This window comes from Phocoena sinus, chromosome 19 (assembly GCF_008692025.1).
Source record: "Phocoena sinus isolate mPhoSin1 chromosome 19, mPhoSin1.pri, whole genome shotgun sequence".
NCBI classification, from domain to species: domain Eukaryota; kingdom Metazoa; phylum Chordata; class Mammalia; order Artiodactyla; family Phocoenidae; genus Phocoena; species Phocoena sinus.
The window spans coordinates 19,399,265-19,426,155 of NC_045781.1; positions in this window are offsets into that span (position 1 = coordinate 19,399,265).

Here is a 26,891-nt window from a genome sequence, read left to right on the forward strand (position 1 = left end):
TCATGAGAGATTACTACAAGCAACTCTATGCCAATAAAATGGACAATCTGGAAGAAATGGACAAATTCTTAGAAATGCACAACCTGCCAAGACTGAATCAGGAAGAAATAGAAAATATGAACAGACCAATCACAAGCACTGAAATTGAAACTGTGATTAAAAATCTTCCAACAAACAAAAGCCCAGGACCAGATGGCTTCACAGGCGAATTCTATCAAACATTTAGAGAAGAGCTAACACCTATCCTTCTCAAACTCTTCCAAAATATAGCAGAGGGAGGAACACTCCCAAATTCCTTCTACGAGGCCACCATCACCTTGATACCAAAACCAGACAAAGAGGTCACAAAGAAAGAAGACTACAGGCCAATATCATTGATGAACATAGATGCAAAAATCCTCAACAAAATACTAGCAAACAGAGTCCAACAGCACATTAAAAGGACCATACACCATGATCAAGTGGGGTTTATTCCAGGAATGCAAGGATTCTTCAATATACGCAAATCTATCAATGTGATAAACCATATTAACAAATTGAAGGAGAAAAACCATATGATCATCTCAATAGATGCAGAGAAAGCTTTTGACAAAATTCAATGCCCATTTATGACAGAAACTCTGTGGAAAGTAGGCATAGAGGGAACTTTCCTCAACATAATAAAGGCCATATATGACAAGCCCACAGCAAACATCATCCTCAATGGTGAAAAACTGAAAGCATTTCTACTAAGATCAGGAACAAGACAATGTTGCCCACTCTCACCACTCTTATTCAACATAGTTTTGGAAGTTTTAGCCACAGCAATCAGAGAAGAAAAGGAAATAAAAGGAATCTAAATCGGAAAAGAAGAAGTAAGGCTGTCACTGTTTGCAGATGACATGATACTATAAATAGAGAATCCTAAAGATGCTACCAGAAAACTACTGGAGCTAATCAATGAATTTGGTAAAGTAGCAGGATACAAAATTAATGCACAGAAATCTCTGGCATTCCTATATACTAATGATGAAAAATCTGAAAGTGAAATCAAGAAAACACTCCCATTTACCATTGCAACAAAAAGAATAAAATATCTAGGAATAAACCTACCTAAGGAGACGAAAGACCTGTATGCAGAAAATTATAAGACACTGATGAAAGAAATTAAAGATGATACAAATAGATGGAGAGATATACCATGTTCTTGGATTGGAAGAATCAACATTGTGAAAATGACTCTACTACCCAAAGCAATCTATAGATTCAATGCAATCCCTATCAAACTACCAATGGCATTTTTCACAGAACTAGAACAAAAACTTTCACAATTTGTATGGAAACACAAAAGACCCCGAATAGCCAAAGCAATCTTGAGAACGAAAAAAGGAGCTGGAGGAATCAGGCTCTCTGACTTCAGACTATACTACAAAGCTACAGTAATCAAGACAGTATGGTACTGGCACAAAAACAGAAAGATAGATCAATGGAACAGGATAGAAAGCCCAGAGATAAACCCACGCACATATGGACACCTTATCTTTGATAAAGGTGGCAGGAATGTACAATGGAGAAAGGACAGCCTCTTCAATAAGTGGTGCTGGGAAAACTGGACAGGTACATGTAAAAGTATGAGATTAGATCACTCCCTAACACCATACACAAAAATAAGCTCAAAATGGATTAAATACCTAAATGTAAGGCCAGAAACTATCAAACTCCTAGAGGAAAACATAGGCAGAACACTCTTTGACATAAATCACAGCAAGATCCTTTCTGACCCACCTTCTAGAGTAATGGAAATAAAAACAAAAATAAACAAATGGGACCTAATGAAACTTCAAAGCTTTTGCACAACAAAGGAAACCATAAACAAGACCAAAAGGCAACCCTCAGAATGGGAGAAAAGATTTGCAAATTAAGCAACTGACAAAGAATTAATCTCCAAAATTTACAAGCAGCTCATGCAGCTCAATAACAAAAAAACAAACAACCCAATCCAAAAATGGGCAGAAGACCTAAATAGACATTTCTCCAAAGAAGATATACAGACTGCCAACAAACACATGAAAGAATGCTCAACATCATTAATCATTAGAGAAATGCAAATCAAAACTACAATGAGATATCACCTCACACCAGTCAGAATGGCCATCATCAAAAAATCTAGAAACAATAAATGCTGGAGAGGGTGTGGAGAAAAGGGAACACTCTTGCACTGCTGGTGGGAATGTGAATTGGTTCAGCCACTATGGAGAACAGTATGGAGGTTCCTTAAAAAAGTTACAAATAGAACTACCATATGACCTAGCAATCCCACTACTGGGCATATACCCTGAGAAAACCAAAATTCAAAAAGAGTCATGTACCAAAATGTTCATTGCAGCTCTATTTACAATAGCCCGGAGATGGAAACAACCTAAGTGCCTATCATTGGATGAATGGATAAAGATGTGTCACATATATACAATGGAATATTACTCAGCCATAAAAAGAAATGAAATTGAGCTAGTTGTAATGAGATGGATAGACCTAGAGTCTGTCATACAGAGTGAAGTAAGTCAGAAGGAAAAAGACAAATACCGTATGCTAACACATATATATGGAATTTAAGGAAAAAAAATGTCATGAAGTACCTAGGGGTAAGACAGGAATAAAGACACAGACCTACTGGAGAACAGACTTGAGAATATGGGGAGGGAGAAAGGTGAGCTGTGACAGGGCGAGAGAGAGGCATGGACATATATACACTAACAAACGTAAGGTAGATAGCTAGTGGGAAGCAGCCGCATGGCACAGGGATATCGGCTCGGTACTTTGTGACCGCCTGGAGGGGTGGGATAGGGAGGGTGGGAGGGAGGGAGACACAAGAGGGAAGACATATGGGAACATATGTATATGTATAACTGATTCACTTTGTTATAAAGCAGAAACTAACACACCATTGTAAAGCAATTGTACCCCAATAAAGATGTAAAAAAAAAAATAATAATTCATAGTAATATTCTTCTGTAGAGAAGAATGTTAGCTATAAAACCCTGAACAAATGATCAAATTAGAAAAGCACAATTAAAAAAAACCAATGTAATCATTATTTTAGGTAAGGATAATTGATGAAATCATTGAAAATTAAAACCATGGTTGAAAGCTTTTGTGGGAGCAGGAAAGTTTTAGACAGTGCTGTAGACTAAATGTTTGTGTCTTCCCAAAATTCATATGTTTGAGATACTAAATCCCAAGGTGATGGTATTAGGATGTGAGGCCTTTGGGAGGTTCCTGAGAATGGAACCCTCACGATTGGAATTAGCATCCTTCAAAGATCCCAGAGAGCTAACTTGCCCCTTCTACCATGTGACATTATAGTGAGAACACAGCCATCAAAGAGGAAACAGGCCCTCACCATTCACCAAATCTTCCAACATCATGATCTTGGATTTTGCAGCTGTGAGAAATAAATGTTTGTTGTTTATAAACCACCCAGTTTATGGTATTTTTGTTATAGTAGCTTAAATTGACTAAAACAAATGTTTAAAGTAATTCAACCAAAATTCATTACAGAAAAGTATTTAGTAATTACAAAAGAAGACATAGTAACACTACAATGGAGAAACCTGGTGAACAAAGTTAATATAAAAATTAAGGATGTATATCTTAATCCCTGGAGCAAATAACAAAGCAATCAAAGAGGTATAGCTAGAAATCCAACAAAATAATATAACAAATTGACACCAGGTGACTACTGAAGTGATATACTGAAAATAACAAAATTACTGCCATAGAAGTCCAGCCCAAAACACATAACCTAAACCTAATCATTAGAAAACATCCATCAGATTGAAGGACATTTTACAAAACAATTTTTCTGTTTCTGTTAAAAAATGCCAATGTCATGAAAGACAATAAAGGAATAGCAAATGTTCCAGATTAAAGGAAACTAAAGACCAACTAAATTCTAGAGGCTGGTCCTGGATTAGATACTGGACTGAATAAGAACATTATGCGGGCAGTAGGTAGAATTAAAATTTAGGCTATAATTAAATAATGGTATCATATCAATGTTAAATTTCCTGATTTTTAAATTTTTGTGGCACTTATGTGATGACCTTTTTTCAAGGAAATACACACTTGCAAATGTGGCAAACTGTTGACAATTTTTGTGTCTGGGTAAAGAAACTCCATTGCACTGTTCTTAAATATCCTGAAAGTTTGAAATTATTATCAATGGCAATTCAGAAAAAGATACAAATAATACATTATACCAAGTGGTACTTATTTCAGAAATTCAAAGATGGTTTAATATTAGAAAATCCATTAACATAATTCACAACATTAGTAGAACACATGATTATCTCTATAGATGCTGAAGAGGCCTTCAACAAAAGCCAAAATTCACTCCTAATGAAAACTTTCTTAATGGTAAAATATTTATTCTTTAGTCCAAAAGGTAGCATTTATCTCATGGATAAACATTAGACGTATTTCTACTAAGATTCAGAAGAAAGCAGTGATCCCATCATTTTCACTACTGCTACTGTTGTGTACTTTTTAAAATTTTGTCTAATTTGATCGGCTAATATTTTCAGAACTATAAGAAGCATGAGGACTGGAAAAAAGTAAAACTTCCTCTATGTGTATATGATATGATAATGCACCTGGAAACCCCAGTAAGTCAATATCAAGAGCAATATACACACAGAGAGCCACACAAGTACACAGAATTCAGTAAGGTAGAAGGATCTAAAATTAGCATAAAATTAGCCTTTAAATATACAAATAACCAGTTAGATGATGTAATTAAAGATGAAAGCCCACTTAAAGTAACAACAAAAAGATACATTTTTATAAATAAATGCAATAATAAATGTGCAAAACCTACATGAAGAAAACTTAGAAACACTCTGAAAGACTCAAAAGTAAGCCTGAACAAATGGAAATTCATTCTCTCTTCTTGGCCAAAAAAAAAAAAATTAGCATCATAAGGATGTCATCTAACCAAATTAATTTATAATGACCACAATAAAATACCAATACTTTTTCCCCAGAATCTGAACAAAGTTTTTTAGCATTTACGTGGAAAAATATACAGGTTAAAGGTCGGAAAAAATGCCCACAATTTGTTTTTAAGAGCAATGCAGCCCCACTATTAGGAATTTATCCCGACGTAATAGAAAGTAATATCAACTTGACTGCCCATCCATAGAAGACTATCTGAATAAACCTTAGTATATTCACATAGTAGAATAATATTTAGCTCTAAGAAAGAATGAAGACTGTCTCTATAAGCTACTATTGTGATATTTTTTCTGAATGTTTTATCAAATGCAAAGAACAAGATATATAGAGAATATGCTACCTTTTATTTTAAAAAGATTGTGAAATAACATGTATATGTTATAAGATATAAATACATATAATAAAATGTATGTATATGCGTACATACATATATACTTACTTTTGCAGAAAGAAACACAGTATGATATACCAGGAACCAATGAAAAGTTTTTCCTCTGAAGATTAGTAGGAGTAGACGGGATAATATTTATGTGAGTGAGAATTCCCTGAGAATATCTTTTTACATAGATTTGAATTTTGAATCATAGTTTTGAATTTTGAATCATAGTTTTGAATTTTGAACAATAGTTTTGAACTTTGTAAATATTTTATGTATGCAAAATAATATCAAAAGGATAAAATCAAATGTGAAAATTTGATACAGAAACAAATTATTCAAACTGTACTTTCACTTGATAATATTGATAACATAACCATAAAGAGAAAAATGTTAAGCAACTTTTGAACACAGTACTCTAATCACACATTCCTACAGAGATGTAGTCTAAAGTTAAAAAATATATATTTAAAATTTTTTCCAGAGGAATATCAACCTTTATTTAGGAGGTCTGTGGGTGGTGGTGGTATTAGTGTATAATCTCAAAGAATTTTGTCCATTATAGAATAAGGAAAATGTGCAAATATGTTTTTGCAAACTTGGGTTCTCTTTGTGGGAGAAGGGAAATGTAAATATGAAATCAATTTTCTATTGAACTGGAGCTTATCAGTATGAACTCAGAGGTTTGAGGATAAATATATTTCCTAATTATTTCACCTAAAAGGAGTTAGAAGCAATAGCAACCAGTTAGTGAGGAGCACACCTACAGCCCAGATCTTGGTTTCTAAGAACATTTCCCCACTAAAGGAAACCAGGGATCCTTTGAAAAGTAGTTAATCCAATCCAGAGGGATTATAAAATCCATTTGCAATCCCCAATGCAATCGCTGAGAGTCATTAATGGATGCTAAATACCTGGGTGAAGGTTGCTAAGGATGATGCTATGTCACAGTCTCAATGAGGAAGATATCTTACTGATTACAAAGGGAAATAAATATTTGCTTTTTATAGCCTACTTAGCACCAAAGAAAAATCTTTACACTAAAGAGACCTGGAAGTCACCACCTTAATTAAGTGACCATCACTAGTAGGACAGCCTGACTCTATGTGCCTCCTGATATGTGGCAATAAGTACATGCGTCTCCCATGTAAAATTCTTGCCAAAATATCGAACTTAAATCAAATCATGAGGAAATAATCAAAAAAATCCAGCATGTGAGATGTCCTATCAGACATCTGGCCTGATTCTTCTAAAATGACACTGTAATGAAAGACCAAAAGTAATAACAATAATTTTAAAAATTAATGGACAGAATTCTAGACTGAAAAACACTAAAGAGACATAACAACCAGGTGAATCCTTATAAAAGGATCCAACCATCTTGGGGGTAACTATGGAAATTTGAATGTTAACTCGATTTTATATATCATTAAATCATTGCTAATCTCTTACATGTGATAATGGTACTGTGGTTGTGGTAGAAGAATGCTTGCTTTTATTCTTGGGGGGCAGGGTTTTCTCCATGTAGACACTGATAAATATATCAGAAAAATGAAAACAAAGCACAATAAAGACATTTTCAGACAAACAAAAGCCCGGAGAACTCACTAGTAGATCTGCATTATAAGAAATAGAAAAGGGAGTTGTTTAGGTAGAAGGAAAAGGATTCCAGATGGACAGTCAGAGATGCAGGAGGAATGAAGAGCTCTGGACAAATCTAAATGAAGAACTGACTGTATCAAACAATTACAAAGATATTTTGTGGCATTTAAAATGTAGAGAGAATGCCTAACACCAATAGCCCATGAGTTGAAACTGGGCAAAGGAAGTAAAGTATTCTATTGCCTTTTCTAGAAAGCATGTAAAATTACCAAATTGACATTAGATTTTGATAAGGCAAGGATGAAGGTTGTCATCTCCAAGGCAGGGTTTCTCAGCCTTGGCCTATGATATGTGGGGCCATATGTTCTTAGCTGTGGGAGACTTTTCTGCAAACTGTAGATTGTTTAGCAGCAATTCTGGACCCTACTAACTAGCCTCCATTAGCAATCTGTGAGAGTTAATTTTATGTGTCAACTTGGCTAGATTATGGGATTCCCAGATATCTGGTGGAACATCATTTCTGGGTGTGTCTGTGAGGGTGTTTCCAGAAGAGATTTGCATTTCAATTGGTAGACAGAGCAAAGTGGATTGCTGTCCCCAGGGCGGGTGGGCATCAAACAACCTGTTGGGGACCTGAATAGAACACAAATGTGGAAGAAGGGAGGAGTCACTCTCTGATGGAGCTGGGGCATCCATCTCCCCCTGCCCTTGGCACTCCTGGTTCTCAGGCCTTCAAACTATAACACCAGCTTTCCTAGGTCTCTAGCTTGCAGACGGCAGATGGTGGACTTCTTAGCCTCCATAATTGCATGAGCCAATGTCTTATCATAAATTTCCATACATATATATAGGCACACCTCCTTTTATTGTGTTTCACTTTATTGCTCTTCAGAGATATTGCCTGTTTTACAAATTGAAGGTTTGTGGCAACCCTGTGTTGTCAGATGACGGTTAGCACTTATTAGCAATAAAGTAATTTTCAGTTAGGTATGTAAATTGCTTTTCTAGACATAATGCAATTGCACACTTAATATAGTACAGTATAGTGTAAACATAGCTTGCACTGAGAAACCAAAATAATTTGTGGACTCATTTTATTGCAGTGGTCTGAAACCAAGCCTGCACTCTCTCTAAGGAGTGACTGGAGATATATCTATCTACATCTATGGTTCTATGGATAGATAAATAGATATAGGGTTCTCTATGTATCTATATCTATATATCTCCTATTTGTTCTGTTTGTCTAGAGAATCCTGGCTAATACACAACACCCTCCCCAAACACTGCTGCCATAATTGTGACATCCAAACTTGTCTCCAGACAATGCCAAACTTCCCTTATGGTGGGAGGAATCCCTCTAGTTGAAAACCACTTCACTAGGGTAACTAAAAAAGAATAGTAAATGTGTATATAACTCCCAAAGTTATAGAGGAAACACTGGAAGGAGTAATAAAATAGTCAACCCAAAGACAAGAAAAGGAGCATAGAGTCGGTAAGACTAATCAAAAGCACCTAGTGAGATGGTAGATTTAAATCCAAATATGACATGATTACATTAAATTGTAAATGAATGAAATGCTCCAATTAAAAAATTCTGGATGATAGATCATGGAGGACACACTGAATTCTGTAATGCCATGGGGTGCACAGCAGCCCTGGTCACAGGACAAGCACCGAACCTGGAGCTGGAATCCCAGAGTTCTCTATCACTGCTAGGCTGTGGGACCATTGGGCAGCATGCTTACATTCTTCAAATTTCAATTACTTTATCAGGAAATGATGGATTTGAATTAGATCAGTGATTCTCTCCAGCATCACAACCCCATAATCATCAGAATCCTCAAGTGAGCTTTAAAAAAAGATCACATGTCTGTGCCTTTCCCAGAAGAAGCAAATGAAATTTTTGAGGTGTCATTTAGGTTGGGAGATCCAGGCATTCATGTTTTGAGAACTAAAGATTAAAGATAGGAGGAGCGGGGGTAATGGAGGAAAATCTTCCCAGCATAGATGGTAAATGTGTCTGTGGATGGTTTGGTGCTGGAAACACAGGAAGCTAGAGTAAGTAGTGTCTTTCATTTCCATCTCCATTTCATTTTTTAAGTTAGCAAGCCTGTCCCTAGCTGGTAGCTTATGCATTTGGCCCATCTATATTTGCTTGAGGCCTTAGAAGGCACAGTTGCTCTTTCCAGTTCCCTTAGGGCTGGTTACAAGCAGCAGAAACATGCTGATTAAGACTGAGGACATTGGCTCTAGGGGCGTTTTAGTTTTCTATTGCTGCTGTAACAAATAAATTCAGTGGCTTAAACAAAACAAATTTATGATTTCACAGTTCTATAGATCTGACAGAGATTTTATGAGGCTAAAATGTCTGGAAGACTACATTCCTTTCTGGAGGCTCTAGGGGACAGACAATATGCTTTATTGCTTTCTCCAGCTTCTAGTGCCACCCACATTCCTTGGCTCAGGGCACCTTCTTCCAGCCTCAGGAATGGTCAGGAGTGATGGCTGAGCCCTTCTCATGTCCCATCTCTGACACCTCTTTTATTGACGTCTCTTTTTCTGACCCAGCTAGGAAAAATGCTGCTCTTTAAAGGACTCATGTGATTACACCAGCCACCCCTGGACAATCCAAGCTAATTTCCCTTCTCAAAATCTGTACCTTTAATCACAACTGCAAAGTCCCTTTGCCATGTAAAATAATATATTCTTAGGTTCCGGAGATTAGGGTGTGAATGCCTTTGGAGGACCGTTATTCTGTTCACCACCAAAGGTGACTGAGGTCTCCAAGGCAGAATCCCACTGACAGTCTTGTCTTTGTTCTCCCATTTCTCTGTTCACTGAGTCCAAAATCTGGGACAGTGAATGTCTTTGGCTGATTCCTGATTGCATGTCCACCTTGGCACCTTGACTGACAGCCCCAACAAGACAGCAAACAACAGGGGAACCAACAGCGATTCCCCTACCCCAAAGTCAGGATGCTGTTTTGTAAAGAAGGGGATAGTATGGTGGGCAGCTAAAGAAAAAATAAAACACAAATTCACTACGCCAGACTGTATCCCTGTTCCTGGGATGGAGATTCACTTGGCCGGCAGGGAGGAACATTCAATAATTAGGCCTGAGTCACTGGACCAAAACGATCATGGGGGCCTGAATGCAAGATTGGGCTCATATCTTTAGTTCTTTCTGAGTGTGTTAATCAAATACCTGTAAAGTATAGCAAATTTTTAATCTTCAATGTATATTATTATGGTAAGGTATAACAAATTACCTATGGTACACAAAAGCTTATAGGATACCATTATCCTTAATTAATGGGTAAATGCATGGCTTTTATTCAATGAAACTGATTTATTGTCTTAATTTTCAGTTGTTCTGCCTCACGTTTCCACCAAAACCATCGTGTGCCCATAGTAACCAGCAGACAACATGCATGTGTGATCTTCTTTATGACCTGAGCCTAATTAGTTTTTTATTGTCATCTTCCAACTCACGCTTACACTGTACAAACAGGGGCAGCATGACTCCCAATACCGATTAATAAGCCTCCAGCCTCGGTCCTGCAATAAACAGGGAGTATTTATGGCATGAGCTCAGCATCTGGTGCCTGCTTCTCCTCGCTGGTTCTCTTGGGTGGGGGCGGAGTGTGGGACTCAGAGTGGGCATCGGTGATGAAGACCCGGCTAGCCCCCGCCCCCTTGTCCTGACTGCATCTCCCCCACCTGTCCTTCGCTGCCTCTATTAGGCTTGGCTAGTTAAGTGAAAGGGAGAGAAATGAGCTGAAAGCTGGTGGGTGTTAGAGCTTTGAAGTCCATAGTTCCCAGCTAATTGCTGGTCCTAACAGGCACAATTAGCTGCTACAAGCCCTTTGAGATGGCCCAGGGCCTTTCTCAGGTAGCAGCCATCACCAGATAAAGGCTGAAATGTGCTGCACTTAGAGAGCCACTTGCAGACAGGAGTGTCACAGCCTGCCAATTACACTCTCCCTGTACACAATCACTTCCCAGAGAGAATAAGAACCCAGAGGAAGACCCAGAATTAAAGGGATAAGGCACGGGCTGCTCTCAGCCCTGGAAATCGAGCTGTAGCTGTGGTGGGCTGGGAGCTGGGAGTGGGAGGTGCTTTGCAGATTGAACCCTTATTGTTGCGTCCATTAGAAACTCCACTTCGCAGATGTTTGCTACTTACATTTCCCTCCATCTGCAAACTTCCTGGAAAAACCACCATCCTGCACCCCGTCCCCCTTTTTCCTTTTTGTCTTGGGGAGGGGCAAACAGACAAAAATTGGACACTTCCCTAGAAGATAAAGGCAGCTTGGTGCTGGGGAAAGAGTGATTAATTAGGAGTCAGGACCTCCCTCCCTCCCCCCAGATTAAACAGCTACACAGAGTCACATCGTTCACAGAGCATTAGGTTCTGAGGCACTGGATAAGCTGAAAATCTCATTTCAAGGGTTATTTTGGCTACATATACTATAAATCAGCCGTAAAGCACAGTATATGTGGATTTCTGAAGCTAACATTATTCAGTAATTTCTATGTATCAATGCCAACACAGTTGAAAAGTATATAATAAAAAGTAGAAATAAAAATATAATTTTTATTTTAAGTCTCATCAAACAAAAGGAAAGAATTAATGATGAATAGAGTTGAATTTCTATACTTTAAAGTTCATGGTGCAACGTTGTTGTGTGATGTTAGGAACACGTCACGTCTCCTCCAGGACTCAGTTTCCCCTTCGGCAAAGGATGGAGATAGACACGATGGCCTGTGATGTCACTGCCAGGGCTGATGTTCTTGGACGACTCACTCTCCTAGGGTTCTGCTGTCAGCCTGGGTGGCTCCAGAAGCTGAGGTTGGCACTCGCTCTTCCAACCAAGGCCCTGAAGCCATGCGGTGGGGACAGTGTTGATTTCCACTGTGATACATCCATACCTGCTACACACTCTGTCTACAACTGATGGTGGCCATGCACCAGCCACAAATGAAGGAGCAAGAGTCTGGTAGATGTCTGGATGATGGGAAGTCCTGCACGGTCTGAAATCTGTGACAGTGTGGGAACAACTAGCAGGCAACTGAGCAGTTTCAGATGACCACTGTGGAAAGGGGTTGATGCCATTAACTCAAGCCTCCTGACCCTTTGCCTTCCACAGCCAGGTCTGCATCAAACTCTGCTTGAGAACACTCCTCCAGATGGTTTTGTAAAGTTCCAAGAAAGGGTAAGCCACTGGCGGTCAGAGAAGTCCTTAGAAGGGAGGCTGTGGGGTGAAAAATGAGCATCAGACACCAGAGGCAATTGGGAAACCTGGGATCTGGTCCCATCTGCCATTTCCTTGTGCCATGACATCAGGCAAGCTGCTTAACCTTTCTGGGCCTCTCTTCCCTGATTTTACAAGTGAGGGGTTTGTGCTTCATTATATTTTGGGTTCCTTCTAGCTTTGATATTTGAAGATGCTAAGTGGTACTACTCGGTCTCCTGCAAGTTATTATTGTTCTTTCTAATCAGAAGGAAGATAGGAGAAGGAAAGAAAGATGGGAGGGAGGCAGGCATTTATACCCTATGACAAGATGGTACAAACCATGAAAGTAGTGTTCTTAGCAAAGGCATTCCTAACCATCTGCAACCCGAGGCCCAAATCACAGACACTGTGCCTCCATCTCAGAAGGAAAGTCTCATTTTTCCTCTCCAGGTGCCCATTTGCCTGGGAAAGGGGGTCCTTTGTGATGACTGCAACAGCTACCAAGGTTCACCTGCTAGGGCACTGGTGTCAGGGGAATTCAGTGGAGGGAACAATAGTCTTTTCAATAGTGCTGGAAGAACTGGAATGATGAATTATTTACAAAACAGAAACAGACTCACAGACTTCATATGGTTACCAAAGGGGAAATGTGGGAGGAGGAGGGATAAATTAGGAGTTTGGGATTAACATATACACACTACTATATGTAAAATAGATGACCAACAAGGACCTACTGTATAGCACAGGGAACTCTACTCAGTATACTGTAGTAACCTATATGGGGAAAGAATCTGAAAAAGAATAGATATATGTATATGCATAACTGAATTACTTTGCTGTACACCTGAAACTAACACAACATTGTAAATAAACTACTCTCCAATATAAAATAAAAATTAAATTAAAAAAAAGAGGAAAAAGAAAACAAATGGATCACCTAATGTAAGACCCAAAACCAAAAACTTCTGGAAAATAAATTGTGTCCTTGGGCTAGGCAAAGATTTCTTAGGACACAAAACGCATAAATCATAAAAGAAAAAAAATAGACAAATTGGATTTCATCAAAATTAAAAACTTTGTCATTGGAAAAAAATTAATAAAATAAAAAGGCAAGAGTATATAAATAATTCTTATAACTCAATAATCAAAAAAACATGAAACCTGACTCACAGTTGATCAAAAGATTTCAACAAACACTTCAACAAAGAGAATTCAAGGAAGGCAAATAAGTGTATGAAAAGATGTTCAATATCATTGGTCATTCAGGAAGTGTAAATTTAAAAAGAGATGTACACCCATTAAGATAATTAACATACAAAAACTGACAATATCAAGTGTTAATAAAGACTTGGGAAAACTGCAAGTTTCACATAGTGAAGGTGAGAAAGCAAAGTGGTAGTGGTTCAGCCACTTGGAAAACAACTTTGCAGTTTCTTATAAAATTAAACATGCATGTACCTTATGACCCAGAAATTCCACTCCTAGGTATTTATTTCCCAAGAGAAACGAAAACATAGGCCCAGGCAAAGACGTGTACACAAGTATTCTTAGTAGTTTTATTTATAATGGCCTAAAGCTGGAAATAACCCAAATATCCACCAGCTTGCAAGCGGATAAACAAATTATGGTATATCCATACAATGGAATACTACTTAGCAATGAATAAAAAAAGAAGTACTTACACTTGCTACCACATGGATGAACCCCAAAGCTACGTGAAAGTCAGACAGAAGACACATTCTATCTGATTTTATTTATTTGAAACTCTATAGCAATAGAAAGCAGACCAATGGCTGTGCAGGGCTTGGTGTGAAGGTGATATTGACTACAAAGAGGATTTGGGGGTGATGGAAATTTTCGAAGTCTTGATTCTGTGGCCATTGCGTTACTGTAAACCTGTACAAAAACCAATGAAACTGTATATTTTAAATGGTTAAATTTTATGGAATATCTCAATCAAGCATTAAAAAAAATGCATTTGAGAGTGACAAAAATATGTACTTACTTGGGTGCCAGACACCGGATCTGTCATGGTGGGGCGCTGGGTTTTTTACAGGGGTCACCTCGAAGTAGCCTTCAGGGACAGGATGCCTGAACTCCAGGTCTGACTGCATCACATCCAGGGATGCTGGGGTAAAAATAGCCTGAGTCTCCCCCCACCTGATGGATTCCTCTCCAAAAGGCCACTGACATTGGATTTGAAGTTCTTCTATGAAACTCCATGGGGAAAGTGAGACTCTGAGGAGTTGAGGTGTTGGGAGATGAGACAGCACAGAAGAGAGCTCAGCCGGTGCCCTTAAATGATCAGACACTCGGGAGTGAGAGGAGAGTGACAGCTGGCGGATGAAACAAATGCTGGTGCTGTATTCAGTGAAGCGGCCACATCTCTTCCAGGGACAAAGGCGTTAATACAGAATTTGTCCTCTGTTTGTCCATGTATTCGTATTAACTCACCAAAATAATTTCAGGAAATTCAGTGCACAGAATGTCTAAGTAATTTGTTGTGGAAATTGAAGGAAGGGTATACATTGGGCACCTGGGTCAGAACAATACAAAACAGAAGAGCTGTCAGATGAGGTGGAAAAAGCCCAGAGGAAGTGACTCTGTGGTCATCACCCCTGGGCCCCCAGGGCTGTGCCATGCACACTGCTCACAGGCAGCCTGGACAATGATCCCAGGTGGGCATCATTCTGCAGGAGGAGACCCTTAGAAGCAGAAGGGACCAGGAGAGCGAGCGCATTCTCTGCCTTCCTAGGGCTGACGGGTCGCCTTTCAGCTTCCATCTGTTCCCTCCGCTAACAGGCTTTGTCCCCTTCCATATCCATGTGGTGGAGGAAGGTTGGGCCACACCATCTAGATGTTCTCAGCACTCCAGAGACACCACCAGTCAACCAGAACCTCAGATCCAGGTTACATACAAACTCAGGAAAAAGACGGAGGCAGGCCCACTGGGGTTAAGCACGTGTCTCTGGTCCAAACCACTGGGTCCTGGGTTAAAAGCCAGGCCTCAACCATCCAGCAGAGCCCTCAGGGCATGGAGAGTTGATGGGTGGGAGAGTTTCCAAGGGGTCTGTGGGAGCCCATCCCTCCTCCTCCCTGGGCTGTAGCCTGCTCACCTGCGCAATGAGAGACGTGACCCAGACTGTTTCCTCCAGCATCTCCTCAAAGCTCTACAACAATGGAATTCTGTGACTCTGTGTACCTCCTCTGGTCCCCAGAGGTGGCTGGTTTTGTCTGCTAACAATCTAAGGACCTCAGAGAGCATGCTTTGCAAGAAGGGGCTGCTGCAGGAGGGAAGGGTGCCGAGAGCAGCTATCCAGGCCTGAGGATATTTTCAGAATCCCTTTCTCCTTCACGGTCCAGTGGAGATTCTTGGCAGGGAGCTAACCCCTTCCAGTCTCTCCCAGCAGCCCTCCCCACCACCTCACAGTATACAGACTTCTACTTAAAGTCAGGGGAAGATTCCTTCCAAAGGTGGCTGCTAGCACAGGCTCTACCTGAGAAGGGCATGGAAGTGACTGTCATGACAGATTGTGGGTGAGATTTTCATTCCTTTCCCTTAAGCTTCAGTTGAGCAGAGCATTGGGGAAAGCAAACAACCACTTGTTTTCAGACCCTCAGTGTTCTCCATAAAATGGCCTGGTCTGCAGCCTAAGAGTTAAGAGAAGATCAGTGTGAAAATTCAAGATGAACAGCCATCAAAATCACGACATGTTCCTTGATGCTGTGTCTCAGCAACCATGCTGCACTAGACTTCAGCGGGGCGGGGCTTGGGGCAAACAGCTAACTCATCCTTATCCTTGTTTAGCTGAACAAATCTTCCTGAACCTCTCAGGGTAGCTGAGTTCACAGAAAAGGCAGAGTCTCTTCTCTTGGCCAAGTTATGAACTTCTGGATGAGTGTGTGTGTGTGTGCACGCACACACACAACATAAGAATGCGGGGCTCCTCTTCTCATGCAACTTTGGGGCAAATGCAGCAAAATGGCATATCTTTTGACAAGAAGGAGCAGGGCCCGTGGTGGTGGAGGTGCTCAGGTTTCCTTGTTCACTTGTCCCTAGAGCCAGGGAGGCCGGTGGTTTTGACCATTGAGGGAGGAGGAAGAGGGTCAGGACACCGTTGGTGTCAGTAGGGCATGTACATTTACAATTCAGTCCAGGACCAGCTACCTAATTTGCAGAGCCCAGTACAAAATGAAAATGCAGAACCCTTTGTACAAAGATTATTAAGAATCTTAAAATGGTGACAGCAGGACAATAAACCAAGTGTGGGGCGCTAGTGAGCACGGGACCCAGGTAAGACTGCACAGGTGACATGGCTATGAAGTTGGCTTGAATTAAATCTCATCAATTTATTCCCAGTCCGTGCAAGAACTTCACCTTCAGCCTTTTCCCCAACACTGTCACCACAGGCATACCTGCTTTACCCCATCTCTGGGCCATGTCACCATGGCCTCCCTCTTTGCACCTAGCTCTGTGTCTTGCACTTAGGAAGGATACTTTAACTGCTGGTTGAATTGGCCTGAGAAATTTAACATTTGGTTAAATGCTGGAATGGTTCATCTGATGAAATCACCTGATTCCTCAGCAAATGTGTGCACTGCTCGTCAACAGCTGCAGCCGGGAAGATGGGTGCCTCCCTCCCAGAGAAGGTATTCATTCGCATTCATCCAACGGGCACGGCTTGGCTGAGGGGGGCTCCAGGAGGTGGTGGGGAAAGTTGAATAAGACACCAGGGTAGGGAGACACCCTTGAAGGTTAACATCAGAGAATTGTGGAAAAGTTCTGCACTGAGGTATGACCGAAATTCCCTGCGACAACAGCCCTCCACAGTGGCCCCGGAGGACCTTCAGTCTGAACTCCTGCTCTCAGGGTTTTGTGAGCCCAATCCAGCACTGCCCAGGACCCGGACCACAGATAACATAAGGACGAGAACCAGGGTCAGCTGGCAACAGTGTCCAGAGGCAGAGCGATGTGAGATCAGATCAGGACACACCCTCCAACAGCCAGGATGTTCAGAGGAGGAAAAGAAAGGGTGACACCCTTAGGGACACTGAGGAAGGCCCTTCTGGGCTGGGAGGGCAGCTGGGTTGGGTCAGTGGTTTGCCGACTTAGCCCTCGTCCTCGGCTTGGTCTTCATCATGGTGGACACTTACTGCTAGACTCTGCTCTGAAAACACCACAGGGCTGGTCATACACACTGGTGACAACAACCCTGTGAGATAGATACTATTTTCCCACTTTTTGTAAGAAAAGCAACAGAGACACAAAGCAGTGGTGGAGCCTGTGTTTGAATCTGGTATTGTGAGAGCAAGCTTGCTTTATTATATTTTTATTATATTTATTATTTTTTTATTATATATTATATTGCCCTCCACCCACCTCCAGCCCAGGGAGCATTTTTAAAAATACAAACGGCCAGGCTGTTTGTCCAGAGATTCTGATAAATCTGGCCCAACAGGCATGTGCATGATGCCAAGCTTTCCCAGACGACTCTGAGCCCCAGTCTGGAGGGTTAATGGTGACAGTCGCAGAACCAGAGGGGCTCCAATGTCCCTCCCAGCCCCAGGATCCCCTGATGCTCTGATTCTACCTTTTGTACAAAGGATGCTTTGCGCGTGCTTTGTTGGGCAGCTCAAATTCCACTTCCCTCTCCTAGTCTCAAAGCCAGATCTAATCACAGGGCCATTTTCCCCTGTCTTTTGTGCCTTACAAAGAATAAAATTAGCCAAATGGATAAAAGCTCGTTGTAGGCATATGTAGAACATTTCAAAGTCTATTTATCAAAAGACCAACCACTGCATTTATACCATGGAAGCTCCAAGTGCACAATGACTCTGTCATTTAATTTTGAGGAGAAAAAAAAATTCAACAAGAGATGCAAAGTCATAGCCAGCAACTGGAGAGATTTTGTACTGGATGCGGTTTCTCTTTGTAGAGACAGCCAAGTTCAGTGCCATCCTCCTTAAGGGTGCTCTCCTCCCAACCCCCCAAGTACCTGATCATTCAAGGAAGGAACAGTTTAGCTATGTTACATGTTGCCTTGTCTCCCAACACCCCAACTCCTCATTCTCACTAAGCCGTGTCCCTTGACCTAAGTCTAGGAAATACCCCTCCCCACCAGATGCCATTCCCCACTGGTCACCCCTCTGCTATCATCACGTCCCATACCCCATGTGTGGTCAAAATGCATAATGGCATCAGTGTGGTGGGTCCAGAGCTGCTGGGAGGCAGTGATCTGGCACTCACTTTTAAGAACATGCATTTGTTCAATCCTTCAAGTAACAAATGTTTATTGAGCACTTATTTTTCCAAAAGTTATCTTATGCTCTGTGGATTTTAGCCACAAAATTGTGTTTCGCGCTTGTGTTTCCAATGGAGCAGTAACACACTAGGCTCCATAATGTCAATGTGAACTTTCCATCTTCATTCACACAGCCAGCCCTATGGCATATGCCCCTTCTCTGCATTATATCTGGTTACCCAAAACTGGAGGGCAACTCCCACATCTGTCAGAGCACCTCCACCCTGACGGACACTGGCTGGCTCAAAAGAAACAGAGCCAATTCAGCTTATTTGTACCTTGGGGAGGGTAGAGCCAGGACTGTCCTCTGTAGAGGACACACCTGTCTCCTGACTGCTGCTTTGCCAATGCCTCAATACTTGGCCAGACACCTCTAAACCAGCTAGACTTTGAGGACCCACGTATTCAAAAGTGGATTTCTTTGATGGGGGTATTGAAAGCAGTGAGGTACAATACATAGCCATTCATGCCCCTTCCTCAAATCAATCTTCACATTTTTCCCATATGGGGATTTACACACAGAGACACATGAATATACTAGGTGAGTATGTCATACAGTACCTTTTCTCCCCCAAAGGCAATTCAACAAGTCTTCATGTTAAATCTGGAAGTAGGGCTGACTGCTGGCTGTATGCCAAGAAGTGAAGCACATATAAGGAACGTGTGAGACATGATTTCTGCCTCATGGCAGCCCATAAGCTGCACTCAGACTTGAGAGACGGCCGGCCATGGCAGCCAGCAGCCCTGCCCCCACTGCTTCCAGGAAATGGCCCAGCACAGAAAATTCTCCACCCCAGCCCTGAACAATTCTTCCTCTCCCAAACTGAAGCCAACCAAGGATTGCCAAACATACTTCAAGACCTGTTAGAAAGTCCCCGCAGCTTCCAAAACCCCACCTTGATAAGCCTTTGCCAATCAGAGACTGTCTCAATAGCTCCCCCTTTTACTTTATAAAGTGTATTCTCTTTCTAATGCCCTTGAACGCCTGTCCAGGAAAGTGACCAGATGGGTTCCCTTGCTGTATGGTTATAAATCAACAGACGGTTCGCTTTGTCTCGGACTTCGTTTTGTCTTTGTCAGACAACTTATAAATGACACAATCAGAGTAGTAGTCCAGATGAAATCAGGTCCTGGAGGTGTTCAGAGATGGGCAGGAGAAGATGGGCCTAAGGGATCCAGAGAGATTTCTCAGAGGAAGTCAGACGAAGGAGGCCTTGCAGTCGGAGTTGGGTAGAGCAGCAAGGAGGGCAATGAAACAAGAATGGACAAGGAATAGGTGTTTTTGTGGAAAAGAACCATGGATAGAGGTGGATGAGGACAGTCCCTTCCCCTGGGGTGTATGTCTCTGAAACATAAACCCCAAATCAGGAGAATTCACAAGCAGTTAATCAGGATATTGGGAGGAAGAGGGAATTAGAAGACCAAGTGCTTAAGTGACATGGTGAAAGTCCTTATGTTAAATATTCCTGGTGTGATCTAAATAAAGTCATGACATTTGTCCTTTGCCCATCTTCAGCCAGTGATAAAAGGTGCTGGGCAACACCTTGCCATTTACATGCTTTACTCTCCAGAATACTTTCTGAATGTCCTATCTTTGAATTATCAAGAAGATGCTTGCATGTATTGTATGTTGCTTTACTCTAAGTAATACACATTCAATCAATCAATCAATCAATCAATCAATGTATACTAAGGACTCATCATAGGCTAAGAACTGCTCTAGGCCTGGAGCTAGCACAGGGGAAAAAAAAAAGACTCCATCAGACAGAGAAAGACAAATATCACATGATATCACTTATATGTGGAATCTTAAAAAAATGATACAAATGAACTTACTTACAAAACAGAAACAGACTCACAGACTTCAAAAACAAACTTATGGTTACCAAAGGGGAAACGTGGTGGGGAGGGATAAATTAGGAGTTTGGGATTAACACACACACTACTATAAATAAAATAGGTAATCAATAAGGACCTACTGTATAGCACAGGGAATGCTACTCAATATTCTGTAATAACTTATATGGGAAGAGAATCTGAAAAAGAATGGATATATGTGTATGTATAACTGAGTCACTTAGCTGTACACCTGAAACTAACACAAGATTGTAAATCAATTATACTCCAAAATAAAAAAAAAATAAAAAGGACTCTGTTCACATAGAACTGACATTCTAGTGAGGGAGACTGACACCTTCTCATTGTTGTTCCTTTCCAGCTTTCTCAATCCTTCCAGTGCCTCTGGCAGGGTATTGCACTCTAGCTGGTTCTTGGTCAAGCGCTCCCGTGGCATTCCATGCACAAGTCTGCAAAATGACACATCACAGATCTGTTCCTCCCAGGAGAGAATCCAGTCCTGTGGGTGTGGCCATAGTCGGGGGTGTCTACTAAAGAGAATGGGTCGAGAGGTCTAGGAGGTGGAGCCTGGAGATGAGTTAGGCAAGCCACTCACACTAGACACCAAGGATCTGTGAGTTCAAAGAAAGATTCAGAGAACACCACTTCAGACACTGGAATGAAGCTGCAATCCATCCACTCACTCAGCAAATATTTAGTGAGGATTGCTATGTGACAAATGCTATGCTGGGTCCTTGGGAAAGCAAGCGTAAGCAAGACTGATGAGGTCCTTGACTATCTTGCATCCAGTGATGGAGACAGCTTAGCAAGCTATCACATGACAGGGCCATGAATGCCATGAGAGAAAAAAACAGTGATCCAGAAACATTCCATGGGGACACCTAAGTTGATCTAAGTGAGGAAGGTTTGGTGAGTCTCCAACAAAGAAGGGATCCTTAAATCCAGGTCTGAAGGTTTAGGAGGAGTGAGCTAAGTGAAGCACATACAAAGGGCGCCTCAGGTACCTTGTATGTTTGAGGGTCTGCATGAAAATCCTTGTAAACATCAGAGTTCTTAATTACTAACACTAGAAACCAACTCTGGATAATTTCAGAGGAAAAAGGAGTTAATTGGAAGAATATTAGCATATCAAAGGACCGGAGAGCAGAAGAATCAGTCAGGAGCCAAAGGAAGCTGGACCGTTAAGACCCTAGTTGAGTTTATCCCATAGGAAAGGTTGATTAGGACATTGTCACAAGGGTCACCCTCACTGGGCACATGTCCGGCTAATCTGAGTCACACGATCTCATGTAAAGTGACAAAGAGTAGAGAAAGGGAATATCTCCATCCTTTTGAGTGTAGATTCATATTAAAGATCTCCCTTAATCAAAGTAAACTATTCAGATGCTGGGCAACATATACATGACAAATACCCACTAAATTTTGTGTGGCTGGGGATAGAGTATAAAAGGAGAAATGGAGAATTCCCACTGGCAACTTTAACAGACACCAGTAAGTCAAAGTCTTTGAAATCAGATTAGGGAGTTTGACTCTTATCCTCAGAGCAATGGGAAACCATTCATGGTCATTCGGTGGAGATGGGGGTAGTGGTGGTGGCAGTGACAGGCACTTGGGGAAAGTGCTCCTTGTTGGAATGTGGAGAATGAGTGGAAGGTGAATGGAAGCCAGAGCAATAGCGCTTGATAGGCAATTGCAGGAATCCAGGGGAGGGATAATAGTGGTCTGAGTTTGAGCTGGAGACATGCCCAGGGATCTTATGCGTATTTAGGAAATAGGATCAGTGTGAGGGAGAGGAAAGGCTTAAGAATGACCTTGAGGGTTTTGGACTAAGGGTGCCCAGTGATACACCCCATGGATGTAGGGACTCCTAGAAAGGTACAGCTTGGGGAATGAAGGGGAGGGGAAGAGTTGGATGCTGGTGAGGCATATGAGGGTCTTTTCCCAGTGGGATCAGGAGAGAGGACTGGGCTACAGAGGGCGAGCAGGGGTCAGCAGGTAGGAAATGGTGAGGTCAAGGTCCTAAAAAACATGTCATATTTACATACCTGGCAGAGGAAGAGGTGCAAAGATGACTTGCCCCGAGGTGGAATGTGAAGGCTGATGGAGTCATATTAGAAGAGGGCAGATGGGTCACCAGAGCCAAGGGCGAACAGAGATGAGATCAAGTGACATGAATCGCAATATGTCCTTTGGATCTAGTGACAGGAAGTGCATAGTGTAAGCAGTTTCGGTGCAGAGAATCAGGGAGAGTTGGACACCGTGGATTTAGGAGGAAGAAACCACAGGTGTACATAGCTCTCCCACCCAAGAAATCTGACAACTAGGGTGAGGACAATAGTTGGAGGCAGATGTGAGGGTGAGAAAGAATTCCTTCTTAAATATGAGAGACTTGAGCACTTTTAAATATCGGCAGAAAGGAAGCTGGGTGACCCTACACTTATTTAATGCTTATGGTGAGCCAGCCACTATTATGAGTGTTTTCTATGGACTAACGCTTTCAATCTCCAAAACAAGCACATTAGATGGGAATTTGTATTATCTCCATTTTGCAGATGGGGACACCAGGCACAGGGAGGCTGGGTGTCATCCTCAAGGTAACAACGCCAGGTAGTCTAGCTCCAAGATGGAGCGTTTCAACACCATGCAGAAAGCACCCCGCGGGGAAGAGAGGCATCTGAGATAGAGTAGAGAATGGAGATTCTCGGGCCCCTGAAGAGGCAGAGAGACAGGAACCAGCACACACACAGTGGCAGGGATCACCTTGGATGGAGGGGTTCCTCTCTTTCCTGACACGGAAGAAAGACAAAAGGATGGGGTTTGATGTGAGTGGAGTGTCAGGTGTGGTGACAGGTTCAGGTGCAGTTCAGCTGGTGGCTTTTGTTTTGTCCTTAAAGTAAGAGGCATGATCATCGGCTGAGAAGGAGGGGCAAGATGAGGAAGTGGTTCAGGGATTTGAGGAGGATGGAGTCCAGGAACATTGTCGACCAGAAAAATCTAGGAGACGGTGAGCAATTTAGAGGCTCCGGTCTGGCTGGCTGAACACGCCCTGAGGCTGACAGCTCAGACCTTCCCCTCCCCTAGCCTGTCATTTCCGTCAACAGATTGCCTCATCCCTGATCCTTCAGCAGGCCTGGCACCGGGGAACAGGGGAATAGCTTCAGTTCAGAAAAGCCATCCCAGGAAGCAGCTCAGAGACCAGGGTTTTGCAGATCTGTGGCTGGAGGAGTGAGGGAAGGATACAGAGGAGTTTACTGGGGAAGGACCGGCTGGGAATTGTGCCTGATAAACCGTTCTTCCCCTAGGGTGAGGTTCCCACCCAATGAATGGATGACAGAAGATGAACTTCTCTTTGGTTTGTTTTCACTTTTCCATTTTATGAGGTTCTTTGTTGCTGGATGAGCAACATCAGTGTCACTCTTACCTTCTGGGCGCCGCTTCAATCCCAGGACCTGCCTTCAGGTCACAGCACCAGAGGGGCTGGTGGGAAAGCACCAACCATCACCCATGTCTTTCCAGGAACCTGTCCTTGTGGTCCATCCTGTTGGAGGCCCACACCTAACTGGTGTTGCCCTAATTCCTTCCACACATCCTTCAGCTCATCTTGCTATTTTTGAAAAGCAAAGAAGGAGACCAGGGGCGTTAAGGAATCTGTGCGGAGTTGGGCAACCGTATTTTGGAGGTTTTGCCTGCTTAAGAAATATTTTTCATTGTTTTGAGTTTGATGAGAATGAGAATATGCTTTCCCATTAATTTTTAAACCAAAATTGGATCCATATGTTTTCTGATTCATGTCTGCTTCACTCATCTTCCTGCTTCAACAGAACACTTGATGTCCAAGAAACCTCTTTTATACATGCCCTTCCCTGCAGATTGAAGAGAAAAGATGAGGAATTGAAGAAATTCTAATGACCATGAAATCCTGGGGTCCATTTGGAATTGTAACCACAAGTTGAAATGGTCACCTTAGGTTTTCCCAGAAAACAATTCTTTCCAGGGCAAAGTGTCTCTGGGTCCCTTTTTGTTTGGAGGAAGCTGCCATATATCCTTCCACCCTGAGCACCCCTAAAGTCAGAGGTCAAACCTTTGGGGCTTGAAGGTAGCCACTGTGTTTCCTCAGTGAGCTGGAGTAGAGAGGTCTGCTTCCTGGCACTGCTTAGCTCTGTCCAGTGGCCATGGCAGGGTGGACCTCCCCAGTTGACCCTGGACTTCGGTCTATATTTCCCCCAGATCATTGTAATACCTGGTGGATCTGTTGTTCTGGGTCCTGAGATGCGCCCAGAACACTACTGGGGCCCAGAGGGGTATAGCCCTGCCCCCACCTGGAAGCCTCCAGTCCCAGAACACTCTAGCCAGTCAGCTGGTGGAAACAAGGTGGCACCTCCACCATCAGGCCTGTCAGAAACCTGCCAGATGACCCCACAGACTACAAGAGCCTCAGCTATTTCTTCCTTAATTACACCCCCATTGCAGCTTTGTTGCAGGTAAAGAAACACCCTTCTTAAAAATTTAAAAACCATGGAGTGGACTTCAAACATTGTTCCGAGTATCCTCAAATTTCTGTTTTTGTTTTGTTTTTGGTCTTAATCTTCTGAGAACCTCCATTTCTTTACCTGTAAAGTTTGAATAATAATACTTAGTTTAATATTTTTGAGAGGATTGATTTTGTTAAACGCTCTTCTTAAGCTGTGAAATGCTTCGGGCAGCTGTATAATAATCATCTCATGCCTCCTAACTAGCTCTGGAGGACCCACAACTGGAGAAATGGACTAGTTCCCACCGCCCACCCCTCAACACCACACGCGCACACACACACACACACGAGCACTCACGCAGCAAAGAGAGTATGAGCTTTCCAGGATCCCGAAGTAACAGCAAGGTTTCCAAGCAGGAGAAGTCAGTTCCAGGATTTCCCTCAGCACCCTCTCTTTCCCTCTCCATGGGCGTCAGTCTCTCCATTTGGTTGTTTGAATTTGGTAGGGGTCCAAGCAGAGACGTTTAATTCTCAAGACTGTCTGCATCTTCCCTGTTGGTGTGATGTGTAAATGCCTTGTTGATATTCACTCTATAGCCTCTAGGACGGAAGAATTTGGTTCAAAGGGGCAAAGGACCTTATGGTTTTACATAATCTCTGCAGGTTTCCAACTGTCAACAGCCACAAAACCAGATCAAGGATTCAAGGTGCAGAAAAGTCCTTGAGAAGGAGCAAACCAGCCTCACATATGGTTGGTCTCTCTTTCCCTCTCTCTCTGTCTTTGCCAGGAAGAAGTGTAGGACCAATTTATGCACAAATTGGTCACATTTTCACACATAGCTCCAATTATCTAAAAGGGGTTTAACATTATATTTATATTGATAAGCTTAACAATGTTGAACTGCGACTCTCAGCTGATCTGTTACGATTCACATCCAAAGAGACCAGAAGGAATAATTGGAAACCCTCCAGCATCTCAAGAAATAGAGGCAGCCTTGAAAAAGATGAAAACTGCTGCACAAGGTCTCAGTTTTGCTGAAATTACCACATAAATTCCAAATGAAGGATGGCCAAGAATATTCCAGCAATTACAACTTCTCTCCTAAAGACGTAGGGAAGCTACCAGGTTAGGGAGAGTGCAGACGTGAGCTATCATCAAAGTCTCCAATGGAAAAATAAAATTAATGCATTGCAACAAGATAGACTCAGCACCCAGTGAGACACTTGATAGAAAAATTTTGAGTTTTCTACAATTTCTTAGCAAAATAATAGAGTTCTAGGTTGAGCGTTTAACAACAAAGAGCTCTGATGTCTTGCACTTTCGATACACGTCATTGCAGGAATCTTAACCGCTGACAATAGGGTTAATTGCACTAAGCTATTTTGCCCTCTCAGAAATTATCCTTGGTGATCTGCGGTGGCTCTGGTCCCCCTGTTAGTCACATGCTTCAACTGCGTGCTGGCTGGAAGAATAGGATGGGGACAGTTTAAAATATCCATATGTACCTGGGTCTGTGTCTCTGACTCTGGCTGCACCTGCATTGTGAAAAACAGCTGAAAGGGTTATAGCAAGTTTTGATCATATGCATCAATAACGCAGATTAACGTGATTAAATATAAGGCCAGTTTGGCCAACTGTATACAATTTTCTAAGGTGCTGCCCATCCCAAATTGCACTGTTCACTCCTACAGAGGGAGACCTAAGAACAGTACATGTGTGTGCCTGCAGCGGCATTTTAACATCCAGTGAAGACTGGCTGAGTGGCCATCGTGGACATAAGCTTTCAGCCATCACGTTCATGCACACGTGACCCAGCTGTCACTCTTCAGGTCACTAGTAGCCCTGAGGGAATCAAAGGGGTGAATCTATGCATGAGGTTTCCCAAGCAAGCCAGGTCCAGAGATTCACAAAAGGGAAGACAGCCAATACAGTTCACCCCGCCCTTATGAAAAAACAAATACACATTGAATCAGACAGAGAAAGACAAATATCGTATATTATCACTTATATGTGGAATCTAAAAAAATGATACAAATGAACTTATTTATAAAACA